The 21,694-nt window shown below is 35.6% G+C and overlaps 1 pseudogene; it reads right to left on the minus strand.

Annotated features, from left to right (window-relative positions):
- Positions 1-4,758: 4,758 nt before the first annotated feature.
- Positions 4,759-21,694, minus strand: part of LOC106968462 (spliceosome-associated protein CWC15 homolog) — a 49,992-nt pseudogene continuing 33,056 nt past the window's right edge.

Here is a 21,694-nt window from a genome sequence, read left to right on the forward strand (position 1 = left end):
GTCTAGATGATCTGTCCATTGCTGCGAGTATTAAAGTCCCCTGCAATTACCATAGTCTTATCACTAAGATTGCTTATTATGTTTGTGATTAATTGTTTTATATATTTGGGTGATTCTGAATTCAGTGCATAGACATTTATCATTGTTAGCTCTTCCTGATGGATAGACCCTGTAATTATTATATAATGCCCTTCTTCATCTCTTGTTACAGCCTTTAATTTAAAGTCTAGTTTGTCTGATATAAGTATGGCTACTCCAGCTTTCTTTGGACTTCCAGTAGCATGATAGATAGTTCTCCAACCCCTCACTTTCAATCTGAAGGTGTCCTCAGGTCTAAAATGAGTCTCTTGCAGACAGCAAATAGATGGATCTTGTTGTTTTTTTTTTTAATCCATTCTGACACCCTATGTCTTTTGATTGCAGCTTTTAGTCCATTTACATTCAGTGTTATTATTGAAAGATATGGGTTTAGAGTCAATGTGTCATCTGTAGGTTTCTTGCTTGTAGTGGCATCTCTGGTACTCTGTATTCTTTGCAACATTTCACTCACAGAGTCCCCCTTAGGACCTCTTCTAGGGCTGATTTAGTGGTAATGAATTCCTTCAGTTTTTTTTTTTGTTGTTGTTTGGGAAAACCTTTATCTCTCCTTTTATTCTGAATGACAGACTTGTTGGATAAAGGATTTTTGGCTGCATATTTTTCCTGTTCATCACATTGAAAATTTCCTGCCATTCCTTTCCGGCATGCCAAGTTTCAGTAGATAGGTCTGCTACTACCCTTATGCTTCTACCGTTGTGTGTTAAAGACTGTTTATCCCTAGCTTCTTTCAGAATTCTCTCTTTATCCTTGTATTTTGCCAGTTTCAGTATGATAGGTCCTGCAGAAGATCGATTCAAGTTATGTGTGAAGGGAGTTCTTTGTGCCTCTTGGATTTCAATATCTGTTTCCTTCCTCAGATTGGGGAAGTTCTCAGTTATGATTTGTTCAAGTACAACTTCAGCCCCTTTCTCTCTCTTCTTCTTCTTTTGGAACCCTTATGATACAAATATTGTTCCATTTGATTGCATCACTTAGTTCTCTAATTCTCCCTCTTGTTCCTGTATTTTTTTTATCTCTCTTTTACTCAGCTTCCTTTTTCCATAATTTTATCTCCTAATTCACCTATTCTCCCCTCTGCCTCTTCAATCTGCACTGTGGCCACCTCCATTTTATTTTGTACCTCATTCATATAATTTCTTAATTCATCATGACTACTTTTTAGTTCTTTGATCTCTACAGTAATAGATTCTCTTCTGTCTTCCATGCCTTTTTCAAGCTCAGCTATTAATCTTATGACTATTATTCTAAATTCTTGTTCAGTTATATTGCTTATATCTGTTTTGTTCAATTTTTTAGCTGTCATTTCTTTCTAAAATTTCATTTGAGGGGAATTCTTTCATTTCATCATTTTAGCTAGTTTTCTGTCCCTTATGAGTGTTAAAAGTTTGTTATGTGCTCTGCACCTGTGAACACTGCTATATTAAATGAGGGTCATACACTTTCCAGGGCCTGTCCCTTTAGGAGGTGTTTTGTGGAGAGTGTTACTTGCTGTCTGTTGTGACTTTGGTTATTTTATTTGTGTACTCATAGTGATGTTTTGGACGCCTCACTGGGTGTGTTTTGATTTATTCCTTGAAGTAGCCCTGGAAAGGAAAACAAACAGACAAACAAACAGGAAACAATGACACACAAACACACAGACAAATAACGCAGTCAAACACACACACACACTCCAAAAGCAAAACACCAGAAACACCAGCTACAAGTAAAGAGCAGAGTGGAGGCGGTACTGATGGAAGAGCACATACAAAGAGAGAAATGACAGGGGCAGGGACAAAGAGAAAATAAACATTGACTAGGCTTACAGACTAAATGGCTTAATCCGAGGGAGAGGAAGGAAAATAAGGAAAGAGGTGGGAAAAAGGAAACAAAAAGTTACCCAGAGAGAGAAACTGTACATTTTAATTATTCCAGAGACAGAAAGTAAAGTAAAAAAGGAGGTGTAGAACATGTATCAAGAGAATGGATGAAATGTGTCTGCTTAAACAAACCAAAAACCAGAGTAAGCAGTCTAGAGGAGGGAAGAGATAAAAAGGGAGAATATATCTAAATAACAAGAATTGTTCTGGAATTAATCCAGGCTATGCAGCAGCACTGGTCTGAATGATGGAGCCGTCTGGTTCCACAGCATCTATCCCACTCCAGCAGATATACAGTTAGCCGGCAGGGAGGGGCACAGTTTGGTGTAGGCTGGTCCCACCTTCATTATTGGCCCCAGGGAACAATCTCTGAGGTCCCGCCTTGGTGGTGGTGGTGGGGGGGGGGGGGAATGGCAATCCTTCAGTCTCTTTTCCACAGACCCAGTGGACTCCTTTTGAGTTGTCCTCACTGTGTTGCGAGTGCAGACGGGGTGGTCCTTCCCACTCCACTCACTCCCCTGACTCAGCACTTGGCTAGGATTCAAAGTCCTGCTCTGTGAGCTCTGGCACTGGGGAAACACCTCTCTGTGCATCCCAGCTGGCTTTGTCTGTGTCTCAGCTCTTCAGGGAGGACCGCCTATTCCTGCTATGGACTGCTCAGCTGACCTTGCCACTGAGTCCAGGGGTGGCTGACACAGGCGAGTTTTGTCTTGTCCTGTTTGAGAAGTAAATGGAGTAGGCCAAAGACGGCTGATGGAGTTAAAACAGACTCTGGTCTCTAGCTTAGAGACCCCTCCTCCTGGTTCTTCTTCCTTTGCTGTGCACGCAGAAACTCCCACAGATATGGAAGCTGACGACTATAAATTACCCTCCCCACTTGCATTCTGGGCTCAGACCTTTGGAGAAACAGTCTCTTCCGAGCCCGCCAGTGTTAAATAAATCTCCAATCCACCAAGATCTCTGAGTGCCTCTTGGTTTTTCCGCCAGCATTCCAGCCTGGTTCTGTAACAGTCCCACAGCACAGGGAGGGAGACTCTTTCTCCTTACCGAGGACTGCGCTCTCGACACAGCCAGTGAGCCCAGGGGTGGCAGGTGCAGGCAGGCTTTGTTCTATCATGTAGCACTCCAAGGAAAGGACTGTGTTCTCCTACTGTGGACTTGCCCTTGACCTACCATCAAACCAGGGGCTGGCTCCCCTCCTCCCCAGGGGCGTGAATGGGGCAGCTGGCCCCAGTCCAAAGTGAGCCCCACAGTTAGAGATGGGATCCCTTTCAGTCCCAGTCTGAGGTTTATCTCTTGTCCAGATACTTGTCCAGGAGTCTTGCACTTCTCCAGCCTCTTTTTCTCTTCCCTTTATCTCTCTGCAAAAGGGGATCCCTCCCCTCTGTGACTATGCAGCCTGTTTTCTTTCCCCCAGTTCTCAATCACCCACCTATAACCCATCAAGGATATCCCAGTGTCTCCCTTTTAGACTCAGTCTCTTTTCTTCCCAGACTCTTGGGGTTCAAAGTCCTTTGGCTTCAGCACTTCTTTGTTTGAGAGACATGGGAAGTATAGATCCCCCTACTTCTCAGCCATGTTGGCCTGCCTCCAGATCATAATAGAATTGAATGAGACATCAATAACAGAAAGGAAACTGAAAAAGCACAAAATACTCAATGAGTAAACAATATACTTCTAAATAACATATGGCTCAAAGAAGAAATTTCAAGAGAAATTAAAAATATGTAAAACAAAATGAAAATAAAAATACAACTTATCAAAATGTGTGGGATGCGCAGAAGCAATGCTCAAAAGTAAGTTAACAGTGAATACAGGTATTAGGAAAGAAGAAGGACATAAAATCAATAAAAGGTGGAGACATCACCAAGATAATGAAGCAGGAGATTCCATCTTCTATCCTCTCACAGAGATCAACAATTAGACAGCTACTCATAAATAAGGTGGCCTGGGAGAGCTCAGGAGCCCACTTAAGAAACTTCAGAAACACAGTAGGGAAAAACAAAATAAAACAAAATAAAAACAAAACAAAAACAAAAACAAAAACCTTGAGAATAATTTCAAAGAAAGAGAAGAATAAAAAGCTTTATTTTGCCTGGATTCTGTCATCCCCCAAACCGTACTTCTTTGAGCCAAGAAGGAATTTCCCAGCTAGAAAGAGGTGCCCTTGCCAGGGAATGAAGAGCTATGTGAGCATCCAGCTTCCCCAGCGTTTTAGAATGCTTCATAAAAAACCCACTTTGATTTCACCCCTGCCAGAGATGAGTAAACCTGAAATATATAGAGATAGCTCAGAACAAGGAAGAAGAGTCAGAGCTACCAGCATTGGCCACACAGAGTGACAATGGTTCCCAGTGACCTGCTTTTCAGATGACCCCAGGAATTTTTGCCACTGAAGAAACTAAAGGCCAGCATAGTTGACACAAACTCCCTACAGATTTCACTGATTTTCACACCACAGATATTTGTCTTTGAAAGTGCCAGCTGCCTAAGTCCCTCCTTAATCCCTCCTGCCTCCTATCCTTTACTCCACCAGGATTCTGAGATTTGCACTGGCAGTAAGCCCAGGTCTCTGAATCTGTAAAAGTGTAAGGCACCTGTCTGCCCTGTGGCTGACCCCACCATTGTGCATGTATTTGGCACTAACCCCTTCAACTGTGCACTTGCATACTACCAGCCTAACCCTGACCTTCTAATACCATAGACATGAGTGTGGTGAGATCTTACAGCCACAGAAGTGCATGGCAACAGCCAAGATCCCCACAGCTTCTTGTAAGCTCAGATTCTCCTCTGTCTCCTGTCACTGGTCTGTACCACTGGGCTGATATGCAGGTAGCCCTCGAGCTATGCATATGTATGCTCTTGATCCAACCATATCACTGGATTCCACTGCCATATAGTCATAGCAAAATCCTTCAGCCACAAAAGAGCACACTGTGACTAAGGCCACCACAGTTTTTTGCAGGCCCAGTTTTGCCCTGCAACCAATTTTGCCACTACACAGACAAATGTTGCCCGTCTTTACAGTTGAGTGTGTGTAGACCACTGGCTCTGGTCACCACTGCTGTCTATCCTTATCCATAGCCATAGAATCTGGAATACTGCTGAGTACTTCAAAGTTCTTGTAGCCTTTGCAAATCATAAAACTGACAAAGGACAATGCAGTTATCAATGCTGTGGATTCCAGCAACCTGAGCAGAAAAGAAATCACGAGTTTGGACATAGAGATGCTACATGCCCCTGAATTTGGGGCCCTTCACCATTATACCTAGGAACACATAATGCTCCAGTTTACCTCCAACTGCATATACAAATCTTTTCTCACTGAAGTCAGTCCATAAAGTTTGAAAGAAGTGATTGCTACCTCAAATTTGCAGAAACTTCCACAAGGCTACCAGGATCACAATCACAGAAACATGACACTACCAAAGGAACACAGTAAAATTCCAGTGACCTCAAAGAAATGGAAATATATGAATTGCCCAACATGAATTCAAACCAAATTTTCTAAATATGCTATGAGAAGACAATTAAACAATAAAACAAGAAGACAATACAACAACCAAAATAAAAAAATTCAACACAAAGATAGAAACGATTAAAAAGAACCAAATTGAAATTTTGGAGCAGGAGAGTACACTGAACTGAAAAATTCAATAGAGAATATCAACAGCAGACTTGGCCAAGTTAAAAAGAATTAATGATATAGAAGACAGATCAAGCAACATTATCAATTAGAGGAAAGAAAGAAGAAAGAAAGAAAGAAAGAAAGAAAGAAAGAAAGAAAGAAAGAAAGAAAGAAGAAAGAAAGAAAAGGAAGGAGAGAAGGAGGGAGGAAGGAAAAAAGAAAACTAGAGCCAATGTCTTCATGAATATGGATGCAAAAATTCTTAACAAAATACTAGTAAACAAAATTCAACAGCACATTAAAGGGATCATATACCATGGTGAAATGGGATTTATCCCTGGGATGAAAGGATATTTCAATATATGCAACTCAATAAATGTGACACACCACAGTAATAGAATGAAAGACAAAAGTTATGTGACCATCTCAATAGATGTACAAAAAGCATTGACAAAATAAGCATTCCTTTGTAATAAAAAGTTGAGAAATTGGGTGAAAAAGGAAGATACCTTGATATAATAAAAAACATGACATAATAAAAGACATACTCAATGCTGAAAGATTGAGAGTTTTTCTTTTAAGACCAGGCACAAGACATTCTCATTTGTATTCAAAATACCCTGGAAGTCTAGCTGGAACAATTTGGAAAGAAAAATAATTAAAAGGCATCTAAATTGGAAAGGAATAAGTAAAACTGTTTCTGTTGATGACATGATTTTCTGTGTAAAAATTCTAAATCACCCAAAAAACGGTCAGAAGTAAAGTTTCAGGATATAAAATCAACATCCAAAATTTATTTGCAATTCTGTACTCTAACAATAAACCAAGTAAGAATAAATTAAAAATTCCATTTACAACAATATCAAAAAGAATAAAATACTTAGGAACAAAATGAACCAAGGAGGTAAAAATATCTGTATACTAAAATTTTCAGAGGGGTGATTGGGTGGCTCAGTGATAAATGTCTGACTCTTGATCTCAGATCAAAATTTGATATCAGGGGTTGGGCCCCACATTGTGTTCCACGCTGAGCATAGAGCTAGCTTAAATAAATAAATAAATAAATAGACATTGATTTAAAAGTATTGAGAAAAAAAGAAATAAATGCAGAGTTATCCTATGTGCATGAATCAGAAGAGTTAATATTGTTAAAATGTTCATACTATCAAAAGCCAAGTATAGATTCAATGCAATCCCTATCAAAATTCTAACTGCACTTTTCACAAAAATAGAAAATCAATCCTAAAATTTTATGAACTAAAAAAGACCTTGAATAACCACAGCAATCCTGAGAAAGAAGAACAAAGCAGGAGCATCACACTTCCTGATTTTAAACTATACTGCACTATATACGGTAATAAAAACTGAACTGCCATAAAAATGTACACATAAACCAAATGAACACAGTTGAGAGCCCAGAAATAAACCTTCAGATATATGATCTACTAATATTTGACAAGGGACACATGAATATTCAGTGGGGAAATGATAGTCTCTTCAATACATGCTGTTCGGAAAATTTGATAACCACATGCAAAAAGAATGAAGTTGGACCCCGGTATTATACAACTCAAAAACATTAACTCAAAATGAATTAAACCTTAAACATAAGACTCAAATTTTAAAACACCTTGAAGAAAACATAGGAGAAAAGCTGGACATTGGTCTTGGCCATAATTTTTTGGAGGTACAACATGAAAAGCACAGTAAGAAAGCAAAAGTAAGTAAATGGTACTATATCAATCTAGGAACGTGCACACAGCACAAGGAACAATCAACAAAATTAAACAGCAACCTACAGTATGGGAGAAAATATTTACAAAACATATATCGTTTAAGAAGTTAATATTCAAAGTAAATAAGGAATTTTTTTGAGAGAGAGAATGAACAGGGGAGGGGCACAGGGAAAGGGAAAGAGCAAATCTCAAGCAGGCTCCATACCCAGTGCAGAGCCTGACTTGGGGCTTGATCTCACAACCATGAGATCATGACCTGAGCCAAAATCAAGAGTTGGATGCTTAACTAAGCCACACTCTCACCCCATAAAATATATAGGAGTTTATACAACTCAGTAGAGAAAAGAAACAAACAAAATCTGATTAAACAGTAGGTAGAGGAGCTGAATAGACAATTTTCCAAAGACACCATACTAAAAACCAACAGACACAGGGTGGGAAATTTAACATCAGTAATTATCTGGGAACTGCAAATCAAAGCCATAAATATGACATCATCTTACAACTGTTGTTTGGCTATCATCAAAACCACAAGAGAATGAAGTGTTGGAAAGGTTGTGGAGAAGAGGGAAACTTATTCCACACTGGTTGTGGGAATGTAATTTGTATAGCCGTTTTGGAAAACAGTATGTAGGATATCATTTATATGTGGTATCTAAAAATATAAAACTGATGGAACCAGAGAGTGGAATTGAGGTTGTAAGAGGCTGAATGGTGGAAGAAATTGGGAGATATTTTTCAATCAGTAAAAACTTTAAGTTATGATATGATAAAATTCCAAAGATCAAATGTACACTATGATGACTATAGTTAACAATGCTGTATTGTCTATTTGAAAGTTGCTACTGAAGTAGAGCTTTACCATTCTCATCATAACAAGAATAAAATGATAATTATTAGGTGAAGGATGTGTTAGCTAATATAACTGTGCAAACATTTTTCAATATATTGTGTATCTAATTATTTCATTGTATATTTTAAGTTTACATAATATTATATGGTGATTATGTGTCAATATACATGAATTTAAAAATATATCGATGATGTAAGCTTCCACCATAAGAAATTAGAAAAAAATAACAAATTAAAACCAAAGTAAGAAGAAAACATCTATTTGAATAACCAAAATCCAGAACACTGATTGGTGAGGATATGAAGCAATAAGACTTCTAACACTCGTAGGAATGCAAAATGGTACACTACTTTAAAAAATTGGGTTGGTGAGTTTTTACAAATATAGACATATTCTTACTGTACAATTCAGGAATTACACTCCTTGGTAATTATCCAAAGAAGTTGGAAACTTATGTCCACACAAAACCCTGCACATGGATGTTTATAGCAACTTTGTTTATAAATGCCAAAACTTGGAAACAACCAAGATGTCCTTCCTTGGTTGGTGAATTGATAAGTAAACTGTAGTGCATCCAGTGCTGAGAAGAAATGAGCTATCAAGCCATGAAAAAATATTGAAGACACTTAAATGATTATTAAGTAAAATAAGGCAGCCAAGAAAGACTACATACTGGAAACCAATTTGACAATAAATTTCATATATTAAAAAAATAAAAAAATAAAAAAAAAGAAAGACTACATACTGCATAATACCAACTATATGAAAGTCTGGAAAAGGCAAAACTATGAAAACAGTAAAAAGATCCATGGTTGTCAAGAGTTTGGGAGGAGGGAAGATGGATAAATAGGTGAGTATGGATGGTTTACAGGGCAGTAAAAATATTCTGTAAGATACTATAATGGTGGATACATGTCATTACACATTTTCTCATGCATGAATGTGCAACAAAAACAGTAAGTCATGATGTAAACTATGGACTTAGGACGATTATGATGTGTCAGTGTAGATTCATCAATTGCAACAAATGTACCACTCTGGTGGAGGATGTTGATAATAGAAGAGAGTGTGCATGTTTGGGATCAGGAAGTAATGGGAAATATGTACTTCCTCCTCAATTTTACTGAGAACCTAAAACAACTATAAAAACAAGACAGCCTTAAATTTAAAGAAAAAAATAAAGAAAAATAAATGGAAAGAAAATAAATTATCATGAGAATGAGAACACTTAAGCTCTTACATAACAATAAATACATTAGCTATAAATGGTCTAGATACATTAACAGAAAGAAATGGGCAGAATGGATTTTAAAAATCATGGCTCAACTCTATGCCACCTATAGGAAACTCAATTCAAATTAACAATTTAGGTAGGCAGATTGAAATGCAATGAAAGAATATATTATACACACACACACACACACACACACACACACACACATAATAAGTAAACATTCATTAATGAAAAGAAAGCAGAAGTGGGGTGCCTGGGTGGCTGAGTCAATTAAGCGTTGACTTCAACTCAGGTCAGGATCTCATGGTTCATGGGTCTGAGCCCCACATCGGGTTCTGTGCTGACAGCTCAGAGACTGAAGCCTGCTTTGGATTCTGTGTCTCCCTCTGTCTCTCTATGCCCCTCTCCTACTCACATTCTGTCTCCCTCTGTCTCTCAAAAGTGAATAAATGTTAAAAAAATTTTTAAAAAGAAAAGAAAGCAGAAGCAGCTATATTAACATCAGATAAAGTAGACAACAACAACAAATAACAAAGACAAAAAGGAACATTTTGTTCTGATAAAAATGTCAATCCATAAAGAAGATATAACAATCATAAATACATGGAACTAAACAACCAAGATGCAAAATTACAAAAGGCAAAAATTAATAGAATTGGTAATAGAAAAAACAAAAACACAATTATTCTTGGATACTTCAATAATCCTCTCTCAATAATTGATAGACCAACTACAGAAAAACATCAAGAGACTAAAGAAACTCGATAATACCATCAAACAACATGTTCTAAAGACATTTATAGAAAACTCCTACCAACAGCAGCAGAATACATATAGTTTTCAAATACCAAAAAACACACTGAAATAGACCATATTCTGGGCCATAAAACCAATCTTAGCGACTTTAAAAGAACTGAAATCATAGAGTGCATTCAAAGAGCAAACTAGAACTAAGTAACAGTAAGATACCAGAAAATCTCTACACAGTAGGAAACTAAACAGTACATTTGTACATAATCCATTGGTAAAATAACTCTCAAAGGAAAATTATAAGTGCATTAAATTAAATGAAAATGAAAATACAATAAATTAAAACTTGTAGCATACACCCAAGTAGTGCTGAGGGCAATACCTATAACATTAAATGCATGCATTGAAAGGAGAAAAAGTCTCGGCAATCAAAAAGAATGAAATCTTGCCATTTGCAACTACATGGATGGAATTGGACGGTATTATGCTAGGTGAAATTAGTCAGTCAGAGAGACAAATATCATATGACTTCACTCATATGAGGACTTTAAGAGACAAAACAGATGAACATAAGGGAAGGGAAACAAAAATAGTATAAAAACAGGGAGGGAGACAAAACATAAGAGACTCATAAATACTGGAGGGGGTGTGGGGGGGATGGGCTAAATGGGTAAAGGGCATTAAGGAATCTACTCCTGAAATCATTCTTGCACTATATGCTAACTAATTTTGATATAAATCTTAAAAAAAGAAAAAGAAAGAGAAAAGAAAAGAAAAGTATGGTATCACTATATTGTACACCCTAAATTAATACTACACTATATTAATCAACTGGAATTTGAATAAAAAGTTTTAAAAAAGATTAACCCCAATTATACACAATTTATCCTATTGAAAATTGAAAAGAATTAAACTCTTCCTACTGCACTTTATGAAGTCATTAGTACCCTGATACTTAAGTCAGGCAAAGTCAGCACAAACACACACAAAAAGAAAAAGATAAATTTAGAATAATATCACTCATAAATATAGATGTAAAAATCCATAACAAAAATTATAAAATTTAATATAGCAATATATAAAAATAATTATACATCATAACCCAAGATAGCTTATTCCAGGAATGCAAGACTTGTGCAATATTTGAAAAATCAATCAATGCACTTCACTTTAATAACAATTTAAAGAATTGATCACATGATCACACCAATTATTGCAGAAAAAAAATTGACAAAATTTGAAATCCATTCGTAATAAAAACTCCAACATAGTAATAAAGGGGAATTTCTTCAATGTTATAAAGAAAATATGTAACAACAAAAAATTATAGCTAACATAACACTTAATGATGACAGACTGGATGCTTTTCCACTATGATTAGAAGAAAGAGAAGAATTTCTACTCCTAACACTCTTTCAAATTAGTGGTGGAAGTTCTACTCAATGCAATAGGCAAGATAAGAACATAAAAGGCATACGTATTGGAAAGGGAGAAATAAAACTATAAATATATTTATATACACTGACTCTATTTACAGAAGACATGATAGTCTCCATTGAAAGTCCCATGAACTCTGCAGAAAAACCCAAAGAAATGAATTCAGCAAGGTCACAGAATACAAGATAAACCTACAGAAAAAATTATATTTCTACATATAGAAGAACAGTGGACACTGAAATTTAAAATATATTATTTACAACTTCACAAAGTGATTTACTTAAGAACAAATATAATAAAATATATACAGGACTTGTGTGCTAAAAGCTACAAAATGATGGTCTAAATCCAGAAATATACTATGTTTACATATTGTAAGATCAACATAGTAAAGATGCAATTCCCTCAAAATTAATATATAGAGTTAAAACAATTCCTGTCAAAACCCCAGAAATATTTTATTTTGGATATAGACAAGATGATTCTAAAAATATATGAAAAGGTGAAAGAACTAGTATAGCTGTAAAAATTCTGATAAAAAGGAACAAGATAATAAAACATAGTCTACTCAGTTTCAAGGCATGAAGTAACTACTATAATGAATGTGGTTTTGGCAGAGTGACTGACATATAGATCAATGTAAATGAATAGACAAAAGAATCCAGAAATAGAACCACAAGTATGCCCAAATATTTCCTTGTTCAGGTACAAAAGTTATTTAGAATCAAAAAGAATTGGGGCACCTGTGTGGTTCAGTCTGTTGAGTGTCCTCCTAATTTCAGCTCAGGTCATGACCTCAAGATTCATGGGTTTGAGCCCCACTTAGGGCTCTGCACTGACAGTGAGGAGCCTCCTTGGGATTCTCTCTCTCCTTTCTCTCTGCCCCTCTCCCATGCATGTTCTCTCTCTCTCTCTTTTTCTCTCTTCCTCTCTCCATCTCTATCAAAACAAATAAATAAAAATTAAAGACTATAATAAAAAAGAATAAATAGTCTTATGAACAAATAGTTCTGGAGCATTTGGACACACATAGGCAATTATCTTTTAAGATAATCTGACATAAGTTTCATGTCTTATACAAAAATTAATATAAAATATAAGTGTAAAATTGTAAAATGTTGGGAAAAAACAAGAGAAAAACATTAGTATATATGGATAGACATAGAGAGACTTGACACCACAAAACCATAATCAATAAAAAGAAAAATTGATAAACTGGACTTCATCAAAATTAAAATATTTTGCTCTAAGAAAGAACATGTGAAAAGGATAATCAAGCTACAGAATAAGAAAATATATTTACCAACCCCATATCTGAGAAACAGCTATTATTTATAATATAAAAAGAATTTTCAACATTCAACAACATTCAACATTCAACAACTCAACATCCATTGATGAGGATATACAAATGAAAATATGTTCAACATCATCAGCCATAAGGGGAATGCAAATTAAACACACAATGAGCTATCTGGATGCATACCTATATGGATGACTAGAACAAAACAACAAAACAAAACAAAACAAAACAAATCGTAAGAACATTAATTCCTGGTAAGAAAGTAGAGAACCTGGATCACTCATAAATTTCTGGTGGAATGTAAAATGTATAACCACTTGGGAAAACAATTTTGCCAGTCTTTAAAAAAATACAACTATGATATCCCCAGTAATTGCATTCTCTAGGCACTTGCCAAGAATTTTTGCTTACACAGAAACCTATGAACTAATAATTATGGCAGGTTTTATTCATGGGAACCCAAACCTGGAAACAACCCAGATGTCCTTCAACAAATGAATGGTTACATCAACTATGGTAGTATACCATATTATGGAATACTATTCAGCAATTAAGGAATTAAGGAAAAATATAAATATAACAACATGATGAATACCCAGTAAATTATAGTGAATGAAAACACTCAATCCAAAAAGACAACATGCTGTATTATTCCATTTATATTACACTCAATTTAACAAAATATAGAAATGGAGAAGAAAATAGTGGTTTCCAGAGATTACAGAGGTCATGGGGCCCTACAGAATGTGGGTATTGCTATAAGAGTGCAACATTATAACTTCTTGTGGCTGGATGGATGTGTTTTATATTTTGACTGCAGGAATGTCAGTATTCTGATTGTAATATTACATTATAGTTGTGTGGACATTACAACTGGGAGAACCAAATAAAAGAATCATTTTGTGCTATTCCTTAGAACTGGATGTGAATCTATAGTTATATCAAAATTAAATTTTAATTACAGGGCACTTGGGTGGCTCAGTCAGTTGAGTGCTCAACTCTTCATTTTGACTCAGGTCATGATCTCACAGTTCATGAGATCAAGTCCCATGTCAGGCTCCACGCTGAGTGTGGCTCCTGCTTGGGATTCTCTAACTCCCTCTCTCTGTCTCTCTCTCTCTTTCTCAAAATAAATAAATAAGCATTTTAAAATAAAAAAATTACAGAAAACAATAAAGAGATATAGATTTTCTCATACAAACAAAAAAAGATAATTTATTGCCAGTAGATATAGATAAATAAGGATGATGGAGATAGAGATAGAGATGATAGGGATAGAGATAGAGGTAGAGAGGATAGAGGCATAGTGATAGCTAGATAGAGATAGAGATAGAGACAGATAGAGATAATAGAAATAGAGATAGAGATGATAGAGATAGAGATAGATTAAATATAGATATATAGATATAGATATAACAAGAATTTGTTCAGAAGATATATTTTACCAGGCAGAAACTTAGATATAAGTAAAATAATAAAGAATAAATGTTAGTAAAAGTATTTTTTTTCTTATTTTTTGTTGATCTAAAGATAATTGAATGTCTATGTGATATAAAGAATGTTCTCTTAGTATAATGGAATTAAACTAGAAGTCAAAATAGGGAAGATATCTAGAATATCACCAAATATTTTAAAATTAAACAACATATTACTACATAACCTGTGGTTCCAATAGTTTGTCTTAATAAAAATTTTTCTAAAACCCTATTTTGTTTGGAATGTCACTGAAAATATATGTCAAACTTTATGAGATTCAGGCAAAGTAGTATTTAGAGAGAAATTTACAGTTTGATATGTTTTTATTATATAATATGAAAGATCTTGAATGAGTAAGGAAATTTCCCACTTAAAACACCTAGTAAAGGGGAAAGTAATTAAAACTAAAACAAGCTGAGAACAGAAGTATGGTCAACAATCGATAAACTGAAATCAATTAAATTTTCAAAAGATAAAAGACAAATTCAATGAAATAAAAATCTGGTTCTCTGAAAAAGAAATCAACAAAATTGATAAAAATTTAGCCAAGCTAATTAGTGAAAAATGAAATGAGAGAAGACACAAATGACCAGTATCAGAAATAAAAGAGGGACGGGCGCGTGGTTGGCTCAGTTGGGTAAGCATCCGACTTCGGCTCAGGTCATGATCTCATGGTTTGTGAGTTCAAGCCCACGTGGGGCTCTGTGCTAACAGCTCAGAGCCTGGAGCCTCCTTCAGATTCCGTGTCTCCCTCTCTATCCCTCCCCCACTCATACTGTCTCTATCTCTCATAAATAAATAAACTTTAAAAATTTTTTAAAAAGGAATAAAAGAGGAAGCATCACTATACACCACAAAGAAATTAAAAGGATATTATGTATTACTTTATACCCAGAAATTCAACAACTTAAATAAAAAGCATGAAGTCCTTGAAAAGTACAAATTACTAAAACTCAATCAAGAAGGGATAAGTTAAATAGACCTGTATTTCGTAGAGTAAATGAATTTGTAGGTAAAAACATTTCAACAAAGATATCTCCAGAGCCAGATAGTTTCATTGGTGAATTCTACAAGACATTTAAGAAAAGAAAAATATATATAATACCAGCAATACACAGTCTCTTTAGGAGGAAGAAGAAAAGGGAATATTTCCAACTCATTCATCACTTTATACTAAAAACAGACAAACATATTACAAGAAAAAAAGAAACTACAGACTGATATCCTTCATGAACCTAATTACAAAAGTTCTCCACAAAATATTAGCAATTCAAATCTAGTAATACATAGAAACTACCATGAATAATTACCAAGTGGGTTTTATGTGAACAATGGAAGGCTGGTTCAACATTTGAAAACTGATCAGTGTGATTCACCATATTGAAAGACTTTGTTAAAAAACAAACATATGGTCATACAATAAATAAAGCATTTGAAAAAATTTAATATCTACTCATGTTAAATTTTTTTTTTTGCAAATTAGGGATCGAAGGAAAATGTCATGTGATCCTGCAAAGGGGACTGCATCTTACCTCTATCCAGGACCCAACCTACTAGTGCAAGGTAATAATAAAAGACCTAGGTAAGTACACTAAAACCTTGGACTGTGAGTAACTGGTTCTGCAAGTGTTCCACAAGATGAACATTTCTAGTAAATTTTAATTTTATAAATGAGTGATGTCTTGCAATACAAGTAATACCTGGTGCCAAATATCACATGATCACAACCGAGCCAATGGTTCTTGAAATTCACTTTGATATACAAGTGATTTGGATTACAAGCATGTTTCTGGAACAAATTATGCTTGCAAACCAAGGTTTTATTCAGTGATCCAGGAAGAGAGAGGACCTCTGCATTTCTCCCTGGATACCAAGACTCCACGCTTTGCCTATGACCTGAAGTGATACCAGGAACATTGAAAAAAAAAAAATAGAGAACTTTATGAATGTTTCCAATCAACAGGTTTATGACAGCACATGCTACAAAGTTCTACACCCAAATAAGATGTGAGAATAGTAGAATATTTAATTTCCTCAAAGTGGAGATGGAAATTGTTAAGTATCTTGGATAGTCTCTCTCAGTCTTACAGCCTACAAAATAATTCTGAAAGAGTATAAATGTCTCCAGTGAGCACAGAAAGTGGTGGAGGGGGTAGAAAAAGAACCAAAGTCTGAGAATGTTGAACAAGGAGTGATATTGCAGCACAAGACTGGATTCATGACTGAGAACCAGATGGAGCAATGTACATCTTAGTGGGATCAGATACACTGGGGATGTTGTGGGTTATGGGGACCCTGTAACAAATTATCACAAAGTAATAACTGCTTTGAGCACAGCCATGCTAGTAATGTTGAGACTCCATTTATATTGTTACCAAGATTCTGGGTCTTTCTCTCTCCATGTTGTTATGCCAGTTGTCACTGCTTCTTACACCTGTAATATAAGATTTTGCATTCTTGTAGTATTTAAGATGGTGTAATATTGTAGCAAATATATCCAAAATGTATAATAGCTTAAGCACAGTAGAGTTTTATTTCTCACTAATGTTGATAGTCCAAGTGGTTCCAAGTTAGCAAGGCTCTGTTTCACATGGTTCTTTAGGAACCCAGGCAATGGAGGCTCTGCCACCTTGAAGGCATGCATCACCCATCTTATTTGGGTGTAGAACTTTTCCTGGGTAAAGATGCCTATTTGGGGAAACCTCTTATGATCTCATTTAACATTTATTACTTTTTTTGTGACTGGTTATCTTTTTTTATTGTTATTATTTTATTTTTATGGAGGTATAATGGACATTATTAAAATTAGATGTTCAATGTAATGAGTCAACATACTCATGTATATTGTAAAATAATCATCACAATAAGTTCAGTTAATACCCATCATCATACATAGTTACATTTGTGTGTGTGTGTGACGAGAACTTTCAAGATCCACTTTCCTAGCTGTTTTCAAGTATTTTATACAATATTATTAAATATATTTATCATGCTGTATATTATATTCCTATGACTTAATTTTACAACTGGAAGTTTATACCTTTGATCTGTTAATTACTCTTAAAATAACTTTAATTAATTCACCTCAGTTTAGTTGCTCCTTAAAGACCCAGTCTCCAAATACAGTCACACAGAGAATTAAGACTTTGATGTATAAATTTTAGAGGGATGCTGTTCAGTGCATAAGTCCAGTAAAGGGTTAATTTTAGTACTTAGGTATCATCACATCTTTTCCTAAGATCTCTTTACTTGGCTCACCTCTCTGAATCTTCATGTAAGCAATGATTTTGCAAATATTTTGCAGGAAGTCAATTTTGCAAAATATTTTGCCGGAAGTCAATTCCCAAACTAGTTCCATTCAGCTGAGGCCTGGTTTCCTCCTCATTCCTTTTAATAAGATGTAATTCAAAGGAAATGTAAAAAAGATCCATTACCAACTAGAGTTAATAATCAAGATTCACAAGTATGGTGATACTAAGAAACAAATTAATTTCAAGGAGGTCTGTCTCATCTAAATGATGGTCTTTAGCCAATGGTTCTGGACACGTAATTAGAGAAAAGACTACAGGAAGGTGAACAATTGTTAGGACCCTAATGACATGGCCAGAATTTCAGAGTATCTCATTATTATTTGGAAGTTCATGGAATGGAAACCAGAATCTTCCAAATAAAATTTAAGGGGAAAGCTATGGCCTGCTGGGGTCTTGAAGCCCCAGCTTTTCTCTAGCAATTACCAGGATTAGGCAAGTGAACTATTTCTATTCACTGACCTTTAGTTGAGTGAAGCTCTTAACCTAAGGCAAGGCTTCATTTTCATTTTCTTGGAAATTGAATAGATTTAAGTATTTTAAATACAGTTGGCCCTTTTAACAATGTGGCAGTTAGGAGAACTTACCTCCCACACAATAAAAAAATCAATGAAAAAAATCTATGAATAACTATGACTCCCCCAAAACTTCTCTACTAATAGCCTACTGTTGAACAGAAGCCTTACCAATAACATGTTGATTAACACATATTTTGTATGTTATATACACTTGTATTATTATAATATAGAAGAAAGAAAATTTTATTAAGAAAATAATGAGAAAATACTTTTGCAGCTCAGTACTGTATTTATTTTAAAAATCTGGTTTTAAATGGAGTAGCACCATTCAAATCCTTGTTGCTCAAGGGTTCACTGAATTTCTAAATGGATGGGTTAAGGGGCTCAAGACTTGAAATAATTATATCTGCTACTCTATTCTCCAGGGCTCTTGCTTCTCCAGCTACATTAGGATCTGAACAAGAGGATGACATTTGTTTAGTGATAGGATCTGTCCATTTGCCATTCAGCTCTCTTTTAATGTTGCAGCTTTCCTTTATTTAAAAAAAAATAGAAAGCTTTTGTGTTTTAAGCCAGGAAAGGCTTAAGGGAAGCCATTCTCTAATGTATCAGAAATATTTCTTAACCCAAAATCTCTAATGTAGGCAAAGAATATGTACTCTAACTAATCCCTGTTTTCCTGTGTCAGACTCTCCCTCAGGTATTTGAGATGCTTTCTCCTTTGGGTCTGAAGTATGCACTCCTTTTTACTCATAAATTAATTCAGCAAATATTTATTGAATACCTATGATGTGATTAGGGATATAGCAATGAAGAAAAAACAAGACAATTTTTTGTGGATGCTTTCACATTCTCTAGTGTAGGACTACTGACATGCATTGTACACTAGATAGTGGTCAGGAGAAACAATAAGACAGGAAATAGGAATAACAAGTGGCAGGAGAAGACATTTGATTTTGATAAGACCACCTGACATTCTCATAAGACTGCAAGCAGGCCAATGTCACATGAAATGTGGAATATTGCAGTATGAAATCAAAGACGTAATGGAGGACCATATGTCATGGAGGACCCTATCGGCTTTTCTAAGAACTAGAGCTTTCACTGAGGATGTAAAAGGACAACTGTAAAATAACAAGAAATATATACATACTTTCCCTTTTTTCCTGGCACAGGGATCCTAAAACCCTCATTTCCTATATTTCCTGAACTGATAAAAACACCAGGAGCATCTTCTGTTCTAATATTTGATCATTGCCCCTGGTTTCTGACAAAGACCTTTTAAATCCTTTGGAATTTCTAGGGTGATAGGACTGTCTTTTGGACTGTGATAGGACTGTGATTCTGGGTAGTGTCCTGAATGGCTCCTAGATGGGGGCTAGTGAAAGATCAAGACATAATTTTCTCTCACCCCTGTCTTCTCCAGAGAGAGGAGAGAGGCTAGAAATAAAATTATTAATTGATTCTGCCTTCTTGATGAAGCCTCCATATGATACCCAACAGCACAGGATTTGGACAGCTTCCAAGTTGATGAACATATCCATTTGCCAGGAGGGTGGTGTACCCCAACACCATGAGACAGAAGCTCCTGTAACTTTGGATACTTCCAGATTTTTTTCTTTTCATCTAGCTGTTTAACTATATCTTTTATCATATTTTTTTAGTATAATAAACTGGTATACCTAAGTGTTTCCCTGAGTTCTCTGAGTTGTTTGAACAAATGATTGAATCCAAGGTAGGAGCCTCTCATTTGTAGTCAAGTCAGACAGAAGTTGTGGGTAGTCTGGAGACCTACTATTTGTGATTGGCATCTGACGTGGCAGGCAGTATCATGGAAATGTCAGAATTAAATTGGATTCTAGGACACTTAGTTGATGTTGCAGAAAATTGTTTAGTGGGAAAAACTAGTGCCAGAAATGTTGCGGGTTGGATAATTTCTGTATAGATTTTAGATACTAACCCTTTATTAGATATGTCATTTGCAAATATCTTCTACCATTCTGAAGACTGCCTTTTACTTTTGTTGATTATTTCCTTCACTGTGCAGAAGCTTTTTATCTGGATGAAGTCCCAATAGTGCTTTTGTTTCCCTTGCCTCAGTAGATATACCTAGAAAGAAGTTGCTATGGCTGATGTCAAAGAGTTTATTGCCTGTATTCTCCTCTAGGATTTTCATGGTTTCCTGTCTCACATTTAGGTCTTACACCCATTTTGAATTTATTTTCCTGTATGGTGTAAGAAAGTGGTCATTCTTTTGCATGTTGCTGCCTAGTTTTCCCAACACCATTTGTGGAAGAGGCTGCCTTTTCTGCATTGGATATTCTTCCTGCTTTGTTGAAAATTACTTGACTATATAGATGTGGGTCTATTTCTGGGTTCTCTATTCTGGTCCATTGATCTACGTGTCTATTTTTATGCTAATACCATACTGTCTTGATCACTACAACTTTGTAATATAATTTGAATTCCATAACTATGTTGCCTCCGGTTTCGCTTTTATTCTTCATGATTGCTTTGGCTATTCAGCAACTTTTGTGTTTCCATATAAATTTTAGGTTTGATTGTTCTAGCTCTGTGAAACATGCTGATGGTATTTTGATAGCACTGCATTAAATGTGTAGATGGTTTTTGGTAGTATAGACTTTAACAACATTTTTTCTTCCAACCTTGAACGTGGAATATGTTTTCCATTTCTTTGTGTCTTCTCCAATTTTTTTTTCATAAGTGTTCTATAGTTTTCAGAGTACTTGTACCTGTTTGGTTAGGTTTATTCCTAGGTATCTTATGGTTTTTGGTGCAATTGTAAATGGGAGCAACTCTTTGATTTCTCTTTCTGTTGCTTCATTATTGGTGTAAGGAATGCAGTAGATTTCTATAGGTTGAATTTCTATCCTGAAACTTTACTGAATTCATGTATCAGTTCTAGGCATTTTTTGGTGGAATCTTTTCGGTTTTTTGTATATACTCTCATGTCATCTGCAAATAGTGAAAGTTGACTTCTTCTTCACTGACTTGAATGTGTTTAGGGGTGCCTGGATGGCTCAGTAAGTTAAGCATCCAACTCCCTGTTTTGGCTCAGGTCATGATCTCATGGTTTCATGAGTTCAAGCCCTGCATTAGGCAGGGCTCTGCACTGGCAGTGTGGAGCCTGCTTGGGATTCTCTCTCCCTTTCTCTCTGACTGTCCCCTGCTCACACTGTCTCTATCTCCTTCAAAATAAATAAACTTACAAAAATACATAAAATCTTTAAAAATAAATTAATAAATAAAATCTGAATGCCTTTAGTTCTTTTGTTGTCTGGCTGCTGAAGATAGGACTTCCAGTGCTATGCTGAACAACAGTGGTGAAAGTGGACATCCCTGTCTTGTGTTCCTGATCTTGGGCAAATCTTTCAATTTTTCCCCAATGAAGGTGATATTAGCTGAGAGTTTTTTGTATATGGCCTATATGATGCTGAGGTATGTTCCATCTATCCCCACTTTGTTGAAGGTT

This window comes from Acinonyx jubatus, chromosome B4, assembly GCF_027475565.1.
Source record: "Acinonyx jubatus isolate Ajub_Pintada_27869175 chromosome B4, VMU_Ajub_asm_v1.0, whole genome shotgun sequence".
Taxonomy (NCBI): Eukaryota; Metazoa; Chordata; class Mammalia; order Carnivora; family Felidae; genus Acinonyx; species Acinonyx jubatus.